We start from the raw sequence: 20,617 nt of genomic DNA on the forward strand, positions 1-20,617 counted from the left end.
ACCAAGGAGGATCCTATTTAAGGCCTTTGGAACCCTAACCAAGGTTTGGCATTCATTTCTTGTACAACTGTACAATATGGTTGCAATAGACTGTGAATGATTTTACAACAAAAATTATTGTTTTTTGTCTTGTTTGGAAGAAAATAGCATTGTGGTTATGATATTGTTGGATGTAATAGTTTGTTCATTATTTATTCTCCATTTTATATAAATTATATTAGGTTCTCTTACTGTGTGTGAGTGTTTTGTTTAAATATTTCAAACTTAACTATGCACTGCCAGTTTTGGGGTGTTTAATGGAAAATGGGCTGTAGTTCTTGTTTCCACCATGGGAAAACCTTGGTTCTTTGGATTCCAACACTATAGACCCTAATTTGGAATAATACACAAGGAAAGGCCTAGCAAACAAGTGCAAATAATTATTTGACAAAGCCCTAGGCGAGCTAGGCAATGCCTACTAGGAGTAAGCAACAAAAAAAGAGTTCTCAAGAGCAAAGGAAGAAATTCCATGACTTGAATTTTTGAGGAATTGAAGAGGAGTATAATAAGGTCTTATGTTATTGAGGATAAGTTTTAGTAATCTGTGGAAGGTGTTCAAAAATAGAGGACAACATGCAACCTTTAAAACCCTCTAAAACCCTTATTTTTGCCATAAATGTTGTACAAACTTTTAGAAGCAAGAGACCCAAAAAATCATTGAGAATGGGTATAGTGTGGAAAGTTTCCTTTAGAGAAGGTGAGTTGAATCTTTGAGGGGAAGGATTTACAATCCATACAAATTTAGAAGGAGGCCTAATTGGGGTTTTTCTATTTGCCCTATTTGTGAAGAAACCAAGTAATTGGGTATGAAACCATTCTCACCATTAGTTTAGATATGATAAAAGTTTCCAAATAACACCATAAACCTCATGAAAACCTTGGTTGGACTAGGAAATTTTGTGGAACCCTCAAAAACTTATACAAGCCTTTTGAGGAATTGAGTTCCTGGAAGAATAAAGGAGCAATGTTGCAAGATTTGGTCAGGTCACTTGGTGGATAGGCTAGAGTAGGTCAAGGGATCCATGAGTGAACATGAAATTCTATAGAACATCATAGGTGTTAGGAGAACACCAAGATCCTAGTTGACGATTAGTAGCATAGACTAGCTAGTCTATCCTAACCTCCCCATCAAATTGGTATCAGAGCCTACAAAGGTGTGGGACAAAGAAAGTGTAAAGCAAGGTGAATGTAGTCACCTAGTGAATCTAGTAATTCTAAGACAATGGTAACCAATGCTAAATTGAATAAGAAGGTAGAAGAGCAAGAAGAAGACAATAAGTCTTTGAGAGAAAGATTAGAACAACTGAAACAATTATTGAGCAAGGTCCAAGACACAATAGGTAAAGTCAAGGACAAGATGGAGTAGAAAGAAGACAAGGAAACTTAAGAGAAAGACATTGAGTTGGAAGAATAAATTCCAACACCAAATCCTATTTTACCAAAAGAGCCTTTCTTAAAGGCAGTCAAGGCAATAAATAATAAAGCCTTGAAAGAGATTACTTTATTCAGTGGTAAGATGGATCTGTTGGTGTTTTTTCAACTATCAAGTAACAAAATACTCAATACCAAGATTGTAAAAGAAAAAATAATATAAAGATTGCCTACTTCCTATAACCAATTGAATTGGTTTCTTATCTAGACTCAAATTAAACAAAATCAAGATGGATTTTCTACTATTTAGGCTCTACAGAACCAAGGTGGGTATACCTTAGGGATGGAAGATTTTGCAACTTGACACTCCACATATAATTTAATCCTTCTAAAAGAATACACATACCTTAAAAGTAGATTTGGTCACAATTCTTCTTAGGTTTACCAATATTTCTAACAATAGTAGCTAGCTAAACTTAGAGATTAAATGCAAAAAAGTGTTGACCAACATTGATATCCTTCACACATTAAAAATGAAATTGGTTTTAGATTTAAGCATGATTCTCATTTATGATCTTTTCATCTGCAAATTGAATTAACTACATTAGTACCTCATCCATTGGGATTCAGAGTCCATTCAATTCCTAGATTTCATTGACTGTATTATAATCAATACTATCAATAATTCTTACTAAAAATCATTCTTACAAACATCCATCCCACTACCATGGCTTTCCTATTAGCTACACTAAAGAATTTATTTAATCCTTTGAATTAAGAGCAATAGTGAATTGACATACAACTTCATTTAATTAAATTTAATTGAATAAGCCTTACTCATACAATCTCAAGATAACCAGATAATGAGAATGGAAACAAGATTCAGTCAAAAAAGATGTGGAGATAGTTCATCTATGTACTAATTCAATTTTGAAAAAATTGTATACAATTGAATAAGACTCTGAATAACTCAAGACAAAACATCTAAATCCTGTCAAGTTGATGTATTCTCATAAAATTGCACAGAAAAAAAAATTCACAAAATATACATCATGAAAAGCTGGACCAAATAGACATAGTTAAAACTTAGAAAGATAGTAATTTAGACCCTTTCTCTAGCCATATAATCTCACTTATATAATGTGAGATGCAACAAGCTTCAGGCATAGAGAATTGATAGCTATCCTTTTTGACAAAACATATTAACATTTTATAGCAATCACAAAAAGTCAAAATTGTGTGTAACAAATTTTTTTTTTATCAAAGTACTCTTTTGGTGGACCTCATTTTCTATTATATATTCAAAAGCTATGAATTCCATGATTGGTTCTTTTTTCTATTTTGATTCCTTAGAATATGTAGCCATCAAGCTTGCTAATGATGTGTCCTATTCTGATACTTGCAAGTTAATCGCAACTTGAGGATTTCCAGTGTCTTCATCTTGAATTGTTAGGGTAACATTTATTTCTAAATTCTTAGCTACCTCATCATCTTCTACCACCTATTCCAAATACATAAGTTCTTCTTTCTATTTATTGAAAATAGTGTCATTAGGCCAATCAAAATTCAGGATTTCCCAAGACATTTTTACTACAGAGTTTCCAATCTTTTCTATTTCAACAAAAAAAATTCTGATAACATTGTAGAATAATTTTCATTTGACAAATTCTTCATAGGCCATTTCCCATAGTACATGTCCCTTTTCATTTTCCTTTCCTAATTCTTCTTTTTCTTTTATTTTGTAAACCTTTTTAACCGCACTGGGAAAAAGATCAAACTTCTTCGTTATATACTTGAAAAGACACATTGCTATTTTCTTTTGAGTAGAAACCTGTTTCTCATCAAATTCTTTCAAATTATTAAGTATGTAAAAAAAAATCTCTATTTGATGACATGATAATTAGATGATAGAAATGCACATAACAGTAATATCATCATTTCTTTCATTCCATTTCTACACAGTGGGCTTCAATTTGTCTTCATCTTTCTTTATTCCATCCTATATATCTATGATTTCTACCAACTTGTCATAGAAAGCTACCTAATCCATTTTGTCACAAACTTGCCTAAGGTTCTCCTCATATTGATTGTTTAGCTCAACATGCATTTCACACAATTTATTCTTTTCCTCTTCAAATTATGCCATGTTATAGAACTTAGGCCTCTATGGGGTATCTGGTAACTCAATAATGCAGGTGGATTTAAATGACTCAACTGGGGGGCAAGGATATGCAATTCTTTGCCTACTAGATTCTCCCATTTTCCTTTTTCCATGTTGTTTTTCCATTTGGGATACTTGATTTTCTAACAATTGTATCTTGTTCCCTCTTTCCTCATATGCCTTAAGTATTTGTTCAAACATGGTATTGAGTTCTAAGAATCTACTCTTTTCTTTCCCAGCTACCACATCCCCAAAATTTAACATCTCTTGAGCCATTCTTGTGACCTACTAACTATTCACTTCATAAAATCTATATATTGTAAGAGCACCAATATGTTCAATAGTTGAAATTTCTTGCACCCTAGCTATATTAATTTTTTCAATAGACCATATGACTAGGGCTTGGTGATCATTATTGAATTCTATTCCCCTATGTGCTTGTAATATTTCTTCTTCTATTTTGTACTGCACATCTTTTTCCTTTTTGATGGAGTCAAAAATCATAGCATTAGCTTTGTCCAGATCAAGACTCTTGACTCTCTAACTATTTTTTTTTGGCCTCAAGTGTTAGCTAGGAAAAATCCTCCAAAAATATGGCCTTTACCTCTTCTTCAATTACAAAGTCTGATTTTCTTGGTTGCTCTGCCTCTATTGTTTTACATTTTTTCTTAAAATTTCCTATATTTGTCCTCCACAAAAATTGTGCAAAGGCCCTAGATTTAATAAAATCTTCATCATCTATGAACTTTTGAGAAGCTTGAGCAATGATAGGATCTATCTCCTTACCTTTGTAATCAACAATAGTGAGGTCAAAAGATGGCATAGGAAGCTCCTCAAGCACTCCACTCTCTATGTTAGCAGTGATAACAATAATATATGCTTCCCCACCCATTTATCCCAATTTTTCTCTCAAGGACGCTTCATCTTCTATCCTAAGTGGGGTTTGAGATGGTCAATATTCTTTTGCATGAGAAGAGGATCCCTATTCTATTTTTTGTCTCTCAGCTACACTGGTGTGAGGTGGACTCTTTGGTCATGGCCTTTTGTGAGGGTGAATGTGTTGAATATTTAAGCCACAATATATCCTACCCTCCTCTATAATGTATACTAGCCTTGGGTAACTATCATTCTACTATTTATCCTTCTCTCAATCTTTTATGTTTTATCATGGTATGTTTTGACAAAGACGTTCTTCTTTTCATTCATAGTTTGCATTATCAAAACAAAAGTATGTTGCTTACAATTGTTCAATTGTGTGTTGTATTTGATGTCACACAAATGTCATATCAATCATCAGACAGTGTCTAAAAAGCTCAAAAGATTAAAAAAGTAAAGGATAGTGTCTACCAAGCTCAAAAGGTCAGCAAGGCAGTAGATAGTGTCTATTGAGCCCAAAAGGTTAGTGAAGATAGCTTGTAGTGTCTACCGAGTAGACAGTTGGTTACCAAGCCTTCAAGGTAATCAAAGAAATTTAGTTTTTACCGAGCTCATTCAGTAATCAAAGAAAATATAACAAAAGTAGTTCTTACCAAGCTCACTCATTAATCAAAGAAAACATGATAGAAATAGTTCTTACCAAGTTCACTTAGTCATCAAAGGTAATTTGGTAAAAGTAGTTCTTATCGAGTAAACTCAGCCGCCAAAGGATTTTTAAGATATTGTAATGTTAACCAAGTCAAGAAGGTTAACTCTAGAAAATTCCTGGAAGTAGTATTTACCGAGCAGGGTCAGCCAGTAAAGGATGTTTATTTGTTTAAGAATAATATCTAAAGCTGACTGATGAATGGTTTATTGGTAAATGTAACATGTAAATGAGCTGACTTAACAATCTAAATGGTATAAGTAAGAAATCAAGTTGTGAAATTCAAAATAGCATGATGTGGAGATATAAGAAGTTAATGTGATATAAAGACTGATTATTATGGAAGCAATTTTGAAGAATGATCAGAGATCATTAAGGAGTAGCAGAGCCATATTTAATTGAGGAGGATCTAATGATGCTGAAAAGAGACTTGTATCCAGCAAATTTAGTTGCATCTTGTTCAGGTCAATTTATTGTTGCTTTCTAACCATTGTAGCAATGATTTCAAATCTCTTAACAGAGTTGGTTTAATAGCGATTTGTAAATCCTCTAACAAGGTGACAATTTAGTTGAATTGTTCTAAAGACCTCTAGCAAGGCCACTCCTAACAAGGTGATTAAATCCTCTAACAAGGTCACACCTAATAGTGTGTACTATAACCTTTAACAGGGTTGGCCCCTAACAAGGCTCACTTCATAAGATTGAAAAATTGGTGACTAGTTACTTGGTGGTTTTTCCCATATTGGGTTTCCACGTTAAATCTGGTGTCTTTTGTGTTCACTTTATTTTCAGTTACAAGCATGAATGCTTGAAAAGAAAATAATAGTTTAACTTATCGAGTTACAACAATTTTTTATTGAGTAAAAGTAGTAACTAGTTCATTAAGACATCTAAGGGATTTGTGGATTAATTTTTGTAAGTAACTGATTCACTCCCCCCTCAGTTACTTTATCTTTAATTCGAACAATTGGTATCAGAGCTTTCGATGCTTATAGGAAAAGATTTCAAGGATCTAAGAAAAAGATCAGGATGTCTTATAAGAGGGAAATTCCAAGACTTAACAGGGACAACTTCTTACCATGGCAAGGATTGATGAGACTTCATCTAGCTTCTATTGGAGACATAGGACTAAAATACCTTGATGAAAAATATGCAAAACTAGCTGGTACACTATCTGTCAATGATATTGCTAAAAAGAAGACCCACAACATTATGATGATAGATATAGCATCTGCTCTGAGTTATGAATAATTTTATGGCATCAAGGACTAAAAATCTGCCTTTGAAATGTAGAAAATGTTAAAATAAATCTATGGAGCAGATGATAATGTAAGAAGAGACAAAGCAGAAAGTCTGTAAGGACAATTTAATCAAATAAGGATGAGAGAGGATGAAAACATTGCAAAATATGTTGAAAGAGTCAAAGCATGTGTTAGTGCAATCAAAGCATCTGGAGGAGATATCAAGGAGGAGACAGTCATAAGTAAAGTTCTTAGAACTCTACTTCCCATTTATGCAATTAGAGTCTCTACAATTCAAGAAAGAGGATGTGAAGCAAATCATAAGATAAATCTAGAAGCCATAGTTGGAAGATTGACTACATTTGAGCTAGACAACTAGGACAACTATGTTCCAGCTACTAAGAATGTTGAATCAGCATTTGAAGCCAAGCTTTCACTCAAAGAAAAAGGGAAAAAGATGAAGGAACCACAATCAAAAAGTGATGAAGAATCAGAACAAAGTCCAGACAGTGATCTTGAAGTGGTTGAAGCTCTACTAGCAAGAAAATATTCAAGAGGCAAAGGAAAATACAAGGTAAAGTTCCTCTACTCGGTTTCTCTTGTGAAGAAATTGGACATGTTTCTGCTAGGTGCCCAAATAAGCAGAACACAGAAGAGAAGAAAGGTCACAAGTACAATGGCAAGAAAGACTTCAAATCATTCAAGGATAAAGGTATGAAAACATGCTTTATGGCTAAAAATTCTAATGATTTTGATGATGAAGAAGAAGATGAAATTGTCTACATTGCTGTAAAAGATGAATCTAATAATGATGAGGAAATGGCACTAATTTCACATATGAGAAAAAATGATACATGGATCATACATAGTGGTTGTTCTCATTACATGATTGGTGATAAAACTAAGTTTGAATACTTTGAAGACTATGATGGTGGCAGTGTAAGATTTGGTAACAATGAACCTTGTTGTATAAGAGGAAAATGAAGAATCTCTCTAACCGAGGAACTTGTGTGTGATAATGCATATTGGGTAGAATGACTAAAACACAATTTGTTGAGTGTGGCATAGCTACTCAATAATGGATTCAAGGTAGAATTCATGCATGGAAAAGCAAGATTACTAGATGGCAAAGGAATGCTGATTGGATCTGGCACTCAAACAAAAGGTAACTTATTTTATCTTGAACTTGGTAAATGTTCATGTTTCATTGCTCAAATTGAAGAAATTTTGTTATGGAATAGGAGATTTTATCATATAAACTTTGAAAACTTAATAAAGATCAGTAAATTAAAAAAAAAAGAGGTATTCCTGACATAAAGAAAGCTGAGGTTGGTCTATGCAAGAATTGTCAAATTGGTAAAATGGGAAAGACTAGTTTTAAAAGCAAGAACTATCAAATTGAAGAAGTTGTAGAAATTGTGCATACTAATTTGTGTGGACCTATTGACATTGAAAGTTATACTAGTGAAAAATTCTTCATTCTATTTGTTGATGATTATTCAAGAATGATGATTGTCATGTACCTTAGAGAGAAATAAGAAACATTTGAAAAGTTCAAATGGTATTTGGCTAGAGTAGAAAAGGAAATAGGCAAAAGATTGAAATTCTTAAGGTCTGAAAGAGGTGGTGAATTCATTTCACATAAGTACAATAACTTTTGCATTGAAAGAGGAATCAAAAGACAAGTTTCAACACCTAGAACTCGTGAACAAAATGGAATAGTAGAAAGAAGGAATAGATCTATAATGGATTGTGCAAGAAACTTAATATTGAGAAAGGCATTGCTATCAAATACGGGAAGGGAGATATTAGCACTGCAGTTCATACCTTGAACCAAGTACAACTAAAAAAGGACTCATTCAAAACACCCTATGAATTATGGTATGGCTACAAACCCAATGTAAGTTATCTAAAGGTATTTGGAAGCAAATGTTACATTTTGAAAGAATCTAGGAAAGGTAAATTTGATGTAAAAGGTGATGAAGGAATATTTTTGGGATACTCTTGCAAAAGCAAAGCTTATAGATGTTTGAACTTATCTACTCACAAAGTCATAGAAAGTGCACATGTGAAAGTTGATGAGTTTGCAGAAAGAACAGAAGAAGAGAGCAAGAAGGAACTTGAAGACTATAGAAGATTTGTTTACATTGAACCTGATACAATACCAAGCATACCTATCAATCAAGAATCTTCAACTCTCGAGTCTTCATTAATCGAGTTGCAAGAAGTTATCGAGTCAGCATCTACCGAGCTTCAAGAACTTGAGTTGCAAATAGAAGTTACTGAGTTAGCATCTATCAAGCCTGAGCAACCTGAATCAGAACCAAAAGATGAGAGATAGAAGGATAACAATGCAAGTCATTCAAAAGGTAAGGAGCTCATGTTAGCCAAATATGTCAGAAAGCATCATGCACCAAATCAGATCATTGGTGATAATTTAGAAGTAACAATGACAAGAAGTAAGTTTAAAGGCACTTGTTTACTTGCTGATTTTGAACCTAGAAATATCAAAGATGCTCTAGACAATGAAAGTTGGATAGAAGCTATGAATGAAGAAATAGAATATATAGAGAAAAATAAAATATGGACTCTTGTACCTAGATCCAAAGACAAGAATGTGATTGGAACAAAGTGGGTATTCAGAAACAAACTAAATGAAGATAGTAAGGTATCAAAGAACAAAGCTACACTAGTGTGCAAAGGATACTCTCAAGAAGAAGGTGTAGACTATGGAGAAACTTTTCCCCCAGTTGCAAGATTGGAAGGTGTCAGAACCTTACTTGCATATGCTCCATTCAAAGGATACAAAGTTTATTAGATGGATGTCAATTCAGAATTTCTCAATGGCATATTGGAGGAAGAGGTTTACATTGAGCAGCTTGAAGGTTTTGTTGATCTAGACAAGGAGAACATGGTCTACAAATTGCATAAAGCATTATATGGTATGAAACAAGCCCCTAGAGCATGGTATCAAAGATTGCATAACTATCTTATTCAGATTGGTTTTAAAAGAACTAATGACAACAATAGTTTGTACATTAAGAAAGGACCAAATAATAAGATTGTTTTGGCAAAAATATTTGTAGATGATACTTTGTTCATAGGAAATGATGATATTTGCAAAGAATTTTTAGAAAAAATGAACAAGGAATTTGAAATGTCAATGTTTGGTGAGATAAAATTCTTTGTTGGTCTTCAAATCCAACAGAATAAGAATGAAATCTACATCACTCAATCTAAATACATCAAGGAGACACTAAAAAAGTTTGGTATGGAAGATTGCAAACTAGTTGGGACTCCTATGTGTGCTAGATTAAAACTCACCAAGGATGATGAATCAAAGGAAGTGGATCAAACATTGTATAGATCTATGATTGGAAAGTTGCAATATGTAGTGCACACAAGACTAGACATTGCCCTTGTAGTAGGAATTGTAGCAAGATTCTCAGCAAAACCAAAACAAAATCACATGATGGCAATCAAAAGAATCATGAGATACTTGAAAGGAACTGAAGAATATGAAATATGGTATAAACATGGAGGAAAATTGGATTTAAAGGTGTTTACTGATGCAGATTAGGCAGGAAATATTGATGACAGAAAGAACACAAGTGGAGGAGTTTTCTTTTTTGGAAAAAGGTTGGCTTTTTGGACAAGAGAAAACAAAATTGTACATCTCAATCCGTAGCAGAAGCTAAATATGTTGTAGCAGCAATAAATTGCTCAAACATTGTGTGGTTTAAACAATTATTGAAAGGTATGAAGCAAGAAATCATAGAACTAGTTGTTATGTTTTGTGATAACACAAGTGCAATTAACATCTCCAAGAATCTAGTGATGCATTCAAAAACCAAGCATATTGCTATAAAATATCACTTTGTTAGAGAATTGGTGCAGGAAAAGGAAATAAGATTGGAATATGTGCATATAAAGGAACAAATTGCTGGCATATTCACAAAGCCTTTACCTAAGGATGCATTCTTGTATCTAAGAGGTAAGTTAGGGGTCATTCCCCTATCTGAAGCTCACTAAAATATAATTTTAGTGATGCATCAAAAGGAACAAAATTGAAGATCTATTAGTTGATGCAGCAAACCAATGAAGACATTGCATATGAATCAGTACATTAGGTACAATGCTATTCAGTTGTTTTGAGTTATCTTTGGCATGTGTTGTCAAAGAGGGAGAATATATATTGTCATATCTTTCTAAAATTTTCAAATAATAAGAGTTTGTGTAAGAGGGAGGGGTTATATGTAAGAGGGAGTTTTGTCATTAGAAAGACTTGTTTTCAAATTTCATTCTACTATGACATATTATGTTGCCATCAATGCCAAAGAGAGAGATTTTTTGGATATAATTGTTCAATTGTGTGTTGTCTTTGATGTCACACAAATCTCATATCAATCATCAGACAGTGTCTACTAAGCTTAGAAGATCAACAAAGCAAAGGACAGTGTCTACCGAGCTCAAAGGTCAAAAAGGCAGTAGACAGTGTCTATTGAGCCCAAAATGTTAGTGAAGATAGCTTGTAGTTTCTACCGAGTAGATAGTTGGTTACCAAGCCTTCAAGGTAATCAAAGCAATTTAGTTCTTACCGAGCTCACTTAGTAATCGAAGAAAATATAACAAAAGCAATTCTTATTGAGCTCACTCTGTAATTGAAGAAAATATGATAGAAACAATTCTTACCAAGTTCATTCAGTCATCAAAGGAAATTTGGTAAAATTAGTTCTTACCGAGTAAACTCGGTAGCCAAAGGATTTTTAAGATATTGTAATGTTAACCGAGTCAAGAAGGTTAACTCTAGGAAATTCTTGGAAGCAGTATTTACCAAGCAGGGTTGACTAGTAAAGGACGTTTATTTGTTTAAGAATAATATTTGAAGCTGACTAATGAATGGTTTACTGGTAAATGTAACATGTAAATGAGCCGACTTAACAATCTAAATTGTATAAGTAAGAAGTCAAGTTGCGAAATTCAAAATAGCATGATGTGGAGATATGAGAAGTTAATGTGATATAAAGATTGATTATTGTGGAAGCGAATTTGAAGAATGATTAGAGATTATTAAGGAGCAGCAGAGTCATATTTAATTAGGAAGGATCTAATGATGCTGAAAAGAGACCTGTATCTAGCAAATTTAGTTGCATCTTGTTTAGGTCAATTCATTGTTGCCTTCTAACCATTGTAGCAGTGATTTGAAATCTCTTAATAGAGTTGGTTTAATTGCCATTTGTAAATCCTCTAACAAGGTGATAGTTCAGTTGAATTGTTCTAAAGACCTCTAGCAAGGCCACTCCTAATAGGGTGATTAAATCCTCTAACAAGGTCACACCTAACAGTGTGTATTGTAACCTTTAATAGGGTTGGCTCCTAACATGGCTCACTTCAGAATAGTGAAAAATTGGTGACTAGTTACTTTGTGGTTTTTCCCATATTGGGTTTCCACATTAAATCTGGTGTCTCTTGTGTTCACTTTATTTTTAGTTACATGCATGAATGCTTGAAAAGAAAGTAATAGTTTAATTTACCGAGTTACAACAGTTGTTTACCGAGTAAAAGCAGTAACTAGTTCATTAAGACATCTAAGGGATTTGTGGATTAATTTTTGTAACTGATTCACCCCCCCCCGCCCTCTCAGTTACTTTATCTTTAATTCCAACAAAGTATTCATCAATGTGTTCATTTTTGTACCTAGTGCTTCTTATCTTTCAAGGGGTTATAATCAGGATCAAAAGCATTAATGAATTCTAAAATTTTATTGAGAACTATCCACTTTTCTTTTCTAACTTGTTGCTCCTGTAATAAAAAAATATTTCTAATAACATCTTCTAGGAAGTACACCTTTTTTGTAATAACATTAGCTTTGGTTCTTTCCCTTAAAAGATCATAGAATCCATCTAGATCAATGTATCCTGCATGAGATTGGGCCATGTGATATCTATTTAAAAATAAACTTATATTCCTCCATCCTTTCTTAACAAAAATAAAATCGTGTACCACAATAACGAAAAGAGAGAATCTGCTTTTACCTTTTCATATCATATCACTTTCTTCAAGTCTTCCAATTTGTCATACCAATTCTACAATTCCTATCTTTAGAGGCACATGGAAAGGTTAAACATGAGGTTTTACAAGGAAACCATAGACCTTAATCATAATAGAAATACTATATGGGATTATGTTCCCCCAATTATAATTGACAAAAAGTCCCTTGGCATGGTCCTTGGGTTTGATTAATTCTAGTAGAGGCTATGGGATCCTTGAACTATCCCCTCTCAAGAGCAATTTGAGCCTTAATGCAAAGTATCTATCAAATTTGACATAGCCAGCATCCCTAACTTCTCAAGTCATGTCAACACTCTGTTGGTCTAATTTTTCACCATACAGAGAATTGTTTTTAAAAATCAGCGAAAAATCATTTGTGGGCATTATATTATGAAATTTAGGGTTTTCTCATTGTATTTTTTAGTTTTCTTAGATTGCCCTAGTTCATGTATTGGTCACTGTGTTGTTGGAATTTTATTAGTCTCTCAAGGTTTGTCATCAGAGAAATCCATTGAAAAAACCTAAATGTGAAAACCCTAATGCCTTACTACATTTTACCTTAGTCTTGGAAATCTTCAAAAATAATATTTTTTTAATTTTTTTTTTATCTCTTAAGGCATATTAATTTTACCCTAAGGAGAGGCTTGTGCAAGCATGACTTCATAATAATCTTGTTTAATCCTTACATGGCCATGCTTTGCCTACAAATCTCTCGATCATTTTATTAAGAAATATCTATGATGATACAAAGTTTTTATGATCATTGATCTTGTTCAGATCAATAGGTATCAAATTCTAACAATTTCAAGATGCAAGGTTTTTAAATAATGTGGGCATGCACTTTGGTGACACATAGCCCTTGCCCTTTTCAAGTTTCAGTGAGCCATAAAATTTGTGATGAGTCATAAGTTCTTAGAACCTTTTCTAGATTTCTCAGTACTTTTCATGCACATTCTAGATTTCCTGCAATGTCATTGGTTGAGTTACTAACATAGATATGGCTTTATCACCAAGAAGTATCAACCTTTGATTTCATTTTAATCAAGGGCTATCACTTTCCTGCAAGAAGGAGATGCTTGTAAATTAAATAATGTGGGGAAGTGTCACTTCAGCTAACGTCATATTTAAGACAACTAATTCTATGACTGTTGATCTGTCAAAGATCAAAGACTAGCACATGCCTGCATTTTCAAGCTACGCAAGAGATAAATAATGTAGGAAAACAATTTTTTGACATGTAAAAAGGTGGGGTCAAGAATCTCTAGTGTATGCTATAGTGTGCCACACTCTAAAATGATTGCTAATATCAACTACCAAATGTGCCACTGAAGAAGTTTTTCTGCAAGATGGGAGCGAAGCTTTATCAACCATAGATCTTTTAAAGATTAAGGGTTAGCGCAAGCCTACAATTTGAAGATGCTTGTTCAATAAGGAAAGAGGGAATGTGCCTTTGCATTGTGTGTCATGGTGGGGCCAAATTATGGAAGAATGCTAAGTCATGCCATGTGGTCTATCACTTGTGCTTAGTGAGGAGTACTTATTCTATAGGTGGGGAAACCTCATAAATTAATGCAGTAGTCAAATGGGTCAAAGCATGAGGGTTGAGAAAAGTCATCCCATTGGTCCATGTGGATGCTTTGATCACAAAGTGTAGAGTTTTTCACACCATGGATCTTTTCTTGATCAACGATGTGTGCAGGCTCGCATTTTGAACATGAAATAAATTTAAGGAATGCAAGAATGTGCCATGCTGGCACATGTCCATGATGATGTCACTATCCCTATCTCAAAAATATTATATGATCTAATTGGTGTCACCATTGATCTTTACAAAATTAATGGTTGGTGCAAGCCTGCAATTTGAAGATGCTTATTCAATTATGAAAGTGGGAAAGCACTAGCTTGACATGTGGAAGGAATGATGTCAAGCACCTGCTCACTTAGAAGAAGATGTGGGACCTACTATCATGGAATTTGCTAGGAGGCACAAAATCATATAATTGCTTCCTATTGGTTAGTACAACTTACTAGACTTTGTTCAATTATAAATAGGTCTGATTGTTGATCTTCTCTTGATCAACGAGTGGTGCTTCTCCATAATTCTAAGGTGCAAGAAATTTAAGGAATGTGGGTAAGTGGTATTGTGGCACGTGGCCTTGTTTTTAATGTCATAAAGCTCATTGCTTTTTATATCAAATCCATTTGATCAGGTGAAAATCTATAGATAGGATTCAAATTTAGTTGCACTTTGGAGGTAACCATTATTGAGAGTAAATATGATGCAGAGTTCATTTGTGCAATTTCAATGTATGAAATGAACTCATGATCTCACCATTAATGAATCACCAAAGCATAGAAAGAACATCAAAGCATACAAATTTTTTTTCTAGCAATCCAGTAAGCTATAGAGAAAATCACATAGTCTAGAAATGCAAATTTTACTAGGTAAGAACTTTGAAACTCTTTGAAAATCAAGTATCTTCTGTTATAAAATTTCTAGGGTTTATTCAGAATGCCTCCGTGAAAAGTGTTCACTAGACAAAAGGATTAGCTGAAACATTCTGCACATGATGATTTTCTTGAACAATTCCCTTTATCAGTACATAAAATAACTAAGGGGAGGGAAATCATCCCAAAACACCTAAGGGTAGCTGTAGCAGAAGGTTTTTATGACAAAGCAAATTGGGTAAGAGATGCCCAAGTTTCCATGAGGGGTTTGGAGTTGTTCAAGAAATGTTTTTCAAAGTGCAAATTAGATACCCTTATGAGCAGTGTTTGGGAGTTTGATATTGGGAAACTAACAATGCCCACAATTTTCTTTGATAGTGATTTATCGATGGATTTAGCCAAAAAATATGATCCAATTAAAGGGTTGGTAAAGAACCATGCTAGAGTAAATCTTTTTAGGGTTTTCCTTGAATTAATTAGTGAAGTTTTCAATCTCAACCGTAACCATGTTTTCCATGAAACTATTGATATGGATGACCTTCAAGCAAGGTATGATGCACAAAGGATTTACTTAAAGACAGGGCCACTTCAAGAGCATGTTGCTAAAATTTGTACATTGTTTGTGATTACTGCCAGTACCCTAGAGCCATTACTAAGAAGAAATTTTAACATTAGGGCTCAAGAATTATATTTTTCTATTTGCAAAATATTTGGGATAGATGAAGCTGATAAAATCCCAAGCTCAATTGTCCTTGTTATGGCTGAAACTCTTCAGTTTGGGATGAGCACCATTCTAGATTTTGCTAATTTTCTTGCAAAGGAAATTCACAATGGTTTGGTGGGGATAGCATGAGGAAAGGTCGACAAACCATTCTATTGGTATTCATTACTTATGTATATATGCTTGTACAAGGGATTTGCCTTTTTCTCCAAGGGTATGGAATTGGAAACAAACAGGGATGGAGAGAGGAATCCAGTGTAGTTACAGAGTGTAGATATGGCTTCAGAGGCTATAGATGCTAGTTATGTGAGGTTTGACAGATACTTTGCATCAAAGCTCAGATTACTTTTTAAAGTAGACAACCCCAAAATTCCACAAGCACTGTTAGAATTGGTCAGACCTAAGGACCATGCACAAGGACTATTGGTTACTCATAATTGGGGGGATATAATCTCTTATAATTTTTCAACTATAATAAGAGTATATGGTTTTTTGGGAAAACCACGTGTGCTACCATTTCATGTGCCCTTGAAGATAGGAATAGCTGAGTTGTTATGCCAAATAGGCATTATAGATGAGAGGGAGTTTCCTAAGAAGGGTATATTTTTTCCAATTGTTATTGTGGTACACGATTTTTTCTTTGTGAGAAAAGGGTGGAAGCACCTAAATTTTTTTCTAGATATATAGAACATAGCAGAATCTCATGCTAGATTTATTGATCCTGAAGGATTCTATGACCTCTTAAGAGAGAGGGTGAAAGCTTCTTGCATGGTGCAACAAGTTTACTATCCAGAGGATGTGATCAGAAATGTTTTTACTTTGAAATAACAAGAACTAAGAAAGGAGAAATGGATAGTTCAACAAGACCCTAGAATTTATTAATGCTTTTGACCCCTAGTATGACCCACTGAAAGATAAAAAATATTGGGGAGCCAAGATGCAAGCATTAATGAATAATTTTTCTATGATTATCCAAACTATGAATGAGAAGAAGGCCATGTATGTTGAGACATATCCAAACAAGGCTGTAGAGGTGCAAATGAGGATCAACAATGGAAATATAGTGGCCCCTGGCCAATATACCCTATAGAAAAGGGTGGGATATGTGATGATCCAGAATGTGCAACATGTTCCTCTTCAGCAGAGACTAGACCCAAGAAGCCAATCTGTACCCAATGCTCCAAAAAGACAAAGAATAGAGGAAGGGTCTTCTTCCCAAGTGGAGCAATATTCCCCAAGCCAATCCCCAATTAGAATTGATGATGAAACATCTCTAAGGGAGCAGCTTAGACAAATTGGTGGAGAGGGAGATGTAATTTTTACTTCCACAAATTTGGAGATTGGAGAGCCTCAAGAACCACCTACACCTTCACTAGATCTCACTGTGGTTGATTATCAAGGTAAAGAGATTGATCCCATAGTTGCCCAGGCTTTAGAGAAATTTATTAATGATGAGAATTTTGTGAAATTTAGGGCTTCTTCTCAATTTTTGTGGAGATTAAACATGGGAAATTTTGAGAAAACTTATGAGAAGATAAAGACAAAACAACCAAACAAACTTGACTCTGATATTAAGGAGGAGGTAAAGTCTAAATTTTTGAATGACTTTTCTCAATTTACACTTGAATTTGGGAGGCAAATAGTTAAACAATTAGGAGTCCTCCTTCTGCTAGAATGGGATATAGTAAATGCCATTGTTTTTTATTCAATAAGAAAATAGAGGGATGTTCAATTAAGGACTGAGGAAGATATATTATAGGCTCATAAAGGAGTCAAGTTTAGTGATGACCACCAAGCCCTTGTTATTTGGTCTATGGAAAAAAGGAACAATACCAAAATGCATGAGACTTGTACTATGGAGCATACTGGTGCATTGACAGTATTCAAGGTTGGTGAGGTAAGTAGTAAGCAATTAATGAGAATGACATCAGAAATGCTAAAATTTGGTAGTGTGGTTTTTGGCCAAGAAGAAGATAGATTTGCCCAACTCAATGCTAGGTTTGAAGAAGTTTTAAAAGCATATGAGGAGAGGAGTATGCGAATAGAATCATTAAAAAATAAAGTGATTCAAAAGGAGAAGATTCTCGAGAAAAGAAAATTAGGAGAATCCAATAAACCTAGGATTTCATACCCCCCATGGCCACCTATTGAGCCTTTTAAATGAACACCAATTATTGAGATACCAGATACTCCAAAAAGGCCTCGGTTCTATAATGTAGAGGATTTTGAAGAGGAGAAAAATAAATTATAAGTATTGCATGTAGAACTTAATAATCAATATGAAGAAAAATTGAGGCAAGGTATCTTGCATTTAGTAGATAGAATTGAATGGCCATCACTTTTTGACTTAATAACAAGGATTGTAGCTATCAAGGATGAGTTAAAAGGAAATGAAGTTGTATTTAGACACATTGTATAGAAATGGGTAGAAAGAAATGAAGATATCACTGCTATGTGTATATTTGTTATTCAACTGAGATGTCATTAGATAGAATAGATTTTTGATTTGTTAAATAAATTGCAAGGTCTTGATGATAAACAAGATTCCTTCCAAAGAAGATTAATAATTTGTTTTCCCAAGTATTTTACAGAGAAATTTGATTTATTCCCTTATGCTTTAAATAAAATTGAGAAAGTGAAGGAAAGGGAAGAATGGAAGAAGGAGCTCGATGAAATATTTTGTGAAAGAATGAATAAAGTTATAAATGGACCAGGCCATATATTATTGGCAATAAAAAATGAAGAGTTGGTAAAAGTCCAGTTGTTCTACAACACCGTCAGAAAAGATCTTGTGGATATGGAGGCAATTGCAAATTCCTTTATAACTATACAAAGAGAGGTCTTGAGTTTTCATTGGTCGGATGACACTACTCACAATGAGTGGAAAGAAAAATTTATGGCTATAGAATAGACGGTAGGAGATGATGAGGTGGAGAATGATGAGGAAGAAGAAGGTACAAAAATAGAAGTCACCTCTATCATTGATGATAAAGACAATGAGAATCCTTAGGTAGCAGGAGATGGCTCATCACTATCACATTTGACGGCCACCTACCCTAAGGAACAAAAATGATAAAAGAATCGGATCATAGTATTTTTGTCTTTCCAAGTGGAATAATAGAATGGACCCATAAAATGATTTTTAATGTACCAGTGTTTCTGTTATTCATAGTTTTGTCTTCTTATGGTAGGTGTATGTAAGAATCTTTTGAAGGACACCTATCAATCATATTTGCCCTTTTCTTGTTCAACTCATGCCTATATAAATGAGTTTTCAAGGTAATGTGATGGTCTAATTTCTAATGCTTTAGGTGATATACTTAGTTTTTTTTCGGTCCAATATTTGGAGCCATTTTTATGATGTATTTTCTCTGTTAGTTTTTGAGAATACATAATATAAAGTGATCTTTGTGTTTCCTCCTATGGTCATTCTCAGTTTTACTGCAAGTGTATACAATTTTCAAAGAAAATGAATAAAAATTATGAGTTGTCCCCATATCAGTTCTTTCTTAATTTTGTCTCTTTTTTTATTACTTAGTCTTCTTGATGTTTTGTGAGTAAAGTCTTGTGCAATTGAATGCAATCCACTTAGGTTGTATATATTATCATCACTACAATTTGTTCAATGAATTAAGTAAAAGCTTTGATTAAATTGATAAGATTGTTGCAGTAATGAAAAGGATGTTTTGAATGATAAAATCCAGTAAGAATTATTGATGATATTTGTTGTAAGGAAACATATCAGATCCATGGAATTGCAATAGGCTCTGAACCCCAATGGATTAGGCACTGGTCAAATTAATTTAGTTGGAAGAGAAATAGATTATAAATGGGTTTCAAATGCAAAATTTACAATCAATTTTACTTTTATTTCCTGAAGATCTTCAAAGTTGGTCAATACTTGTTTGCATGATATATTGTAGCCTTAGTTAGCGACTATTGCAAAAAATACCTATAGATCTATAGAAGAGTTTATGAACAAATATTTTATATGGGATGTATTATGTTTAAAATATCACCATTAGTTGTGTGGTTATGGATTGAGGATGAGAATTAGAATGAAACTAAGATAGTGTCCATACAACAACATTCTGATTGAGTTATCCCTTAGGTATACCCACCTTGGTCTTGCAGAGCCTAAAGAGAAGGAAACCATTCTTGGTTTTGTTGATGTTGGATCCAAATTTTTTGCATGTGTAACTAAAAATAGGAAATTGATAATCCTTAGGTTGCATAATTATTTTCATTTTGGTATTGAGGCCCTCTATTTCTCAGTAGTTTCAAAACCCCAACAAAATGGTGAATCTACTACGGAGTTGTCCAACACATTTGTGAAATGTACTATAGTTTATTTGGTCCTATTTTGTACATGTGTGTCAGGTTGTCTAAGTTTTTCCCATGGTTATAAGGGTATGTTTTAATGACAAACCTTGAGAATTTAAAAAGAAAGAAATAATAGCCAAAATATCACAGCAACACACTGATGTATCTAGCTTCTCTAGGTGTCTTATCTAACAAGAAAGAGTTGCAGTCATACAATATTAGTAATTGGTCTATGTGTATCAGATATTTCTACCTCTACTTGTGTTTTTCCTCAAAGTCAAGAGTAATTGTAATTGTGTATTCTTCCATGAGAAGGGTGGCGACTCAGTCAAGGTTTTGAAGCTAGTGCTTATTTAAGTATATAGTGAAATGGCTAACAAAAGAAAAAACATAAGAGCTTACACAAGAGCTCATCCTGATGAACCAATATATACTAATTTTCCCAAAGGTGGTAGGAAGAACCTAAATAAGAAAAGGACAGATCCAAATCCCACCTAGAAACCTAGAGGTACTATATCCATTAATTCCCAATATCAACTAGTGATAGGGAGAGAGTCTTCTTCACTCAGTTCTAAATTAGAAACCACAAGACTCTTAGGAAGGATATTTACTACTCAAGTACCAGATGAAAGAGCATATCAAGATAAGGATATGTCACTAGTAGGGAATATATCCCCTAG

The sequence above is a fragment of the Cupressus sempervirens genome, chromosome 10, assembly GCF_028749045.1.
Source record: "Cupressus sempervirens isolate cs-2001-9-10 chromosome 10, ASM2874904v1, whole genome shotgun sequence".
NCBI lineage: Eukaryota > Viridiplantae > Streptophyta > Pinopsida > Cupressales > Cupressaceae > Cupressus > Cupressus sempervirens.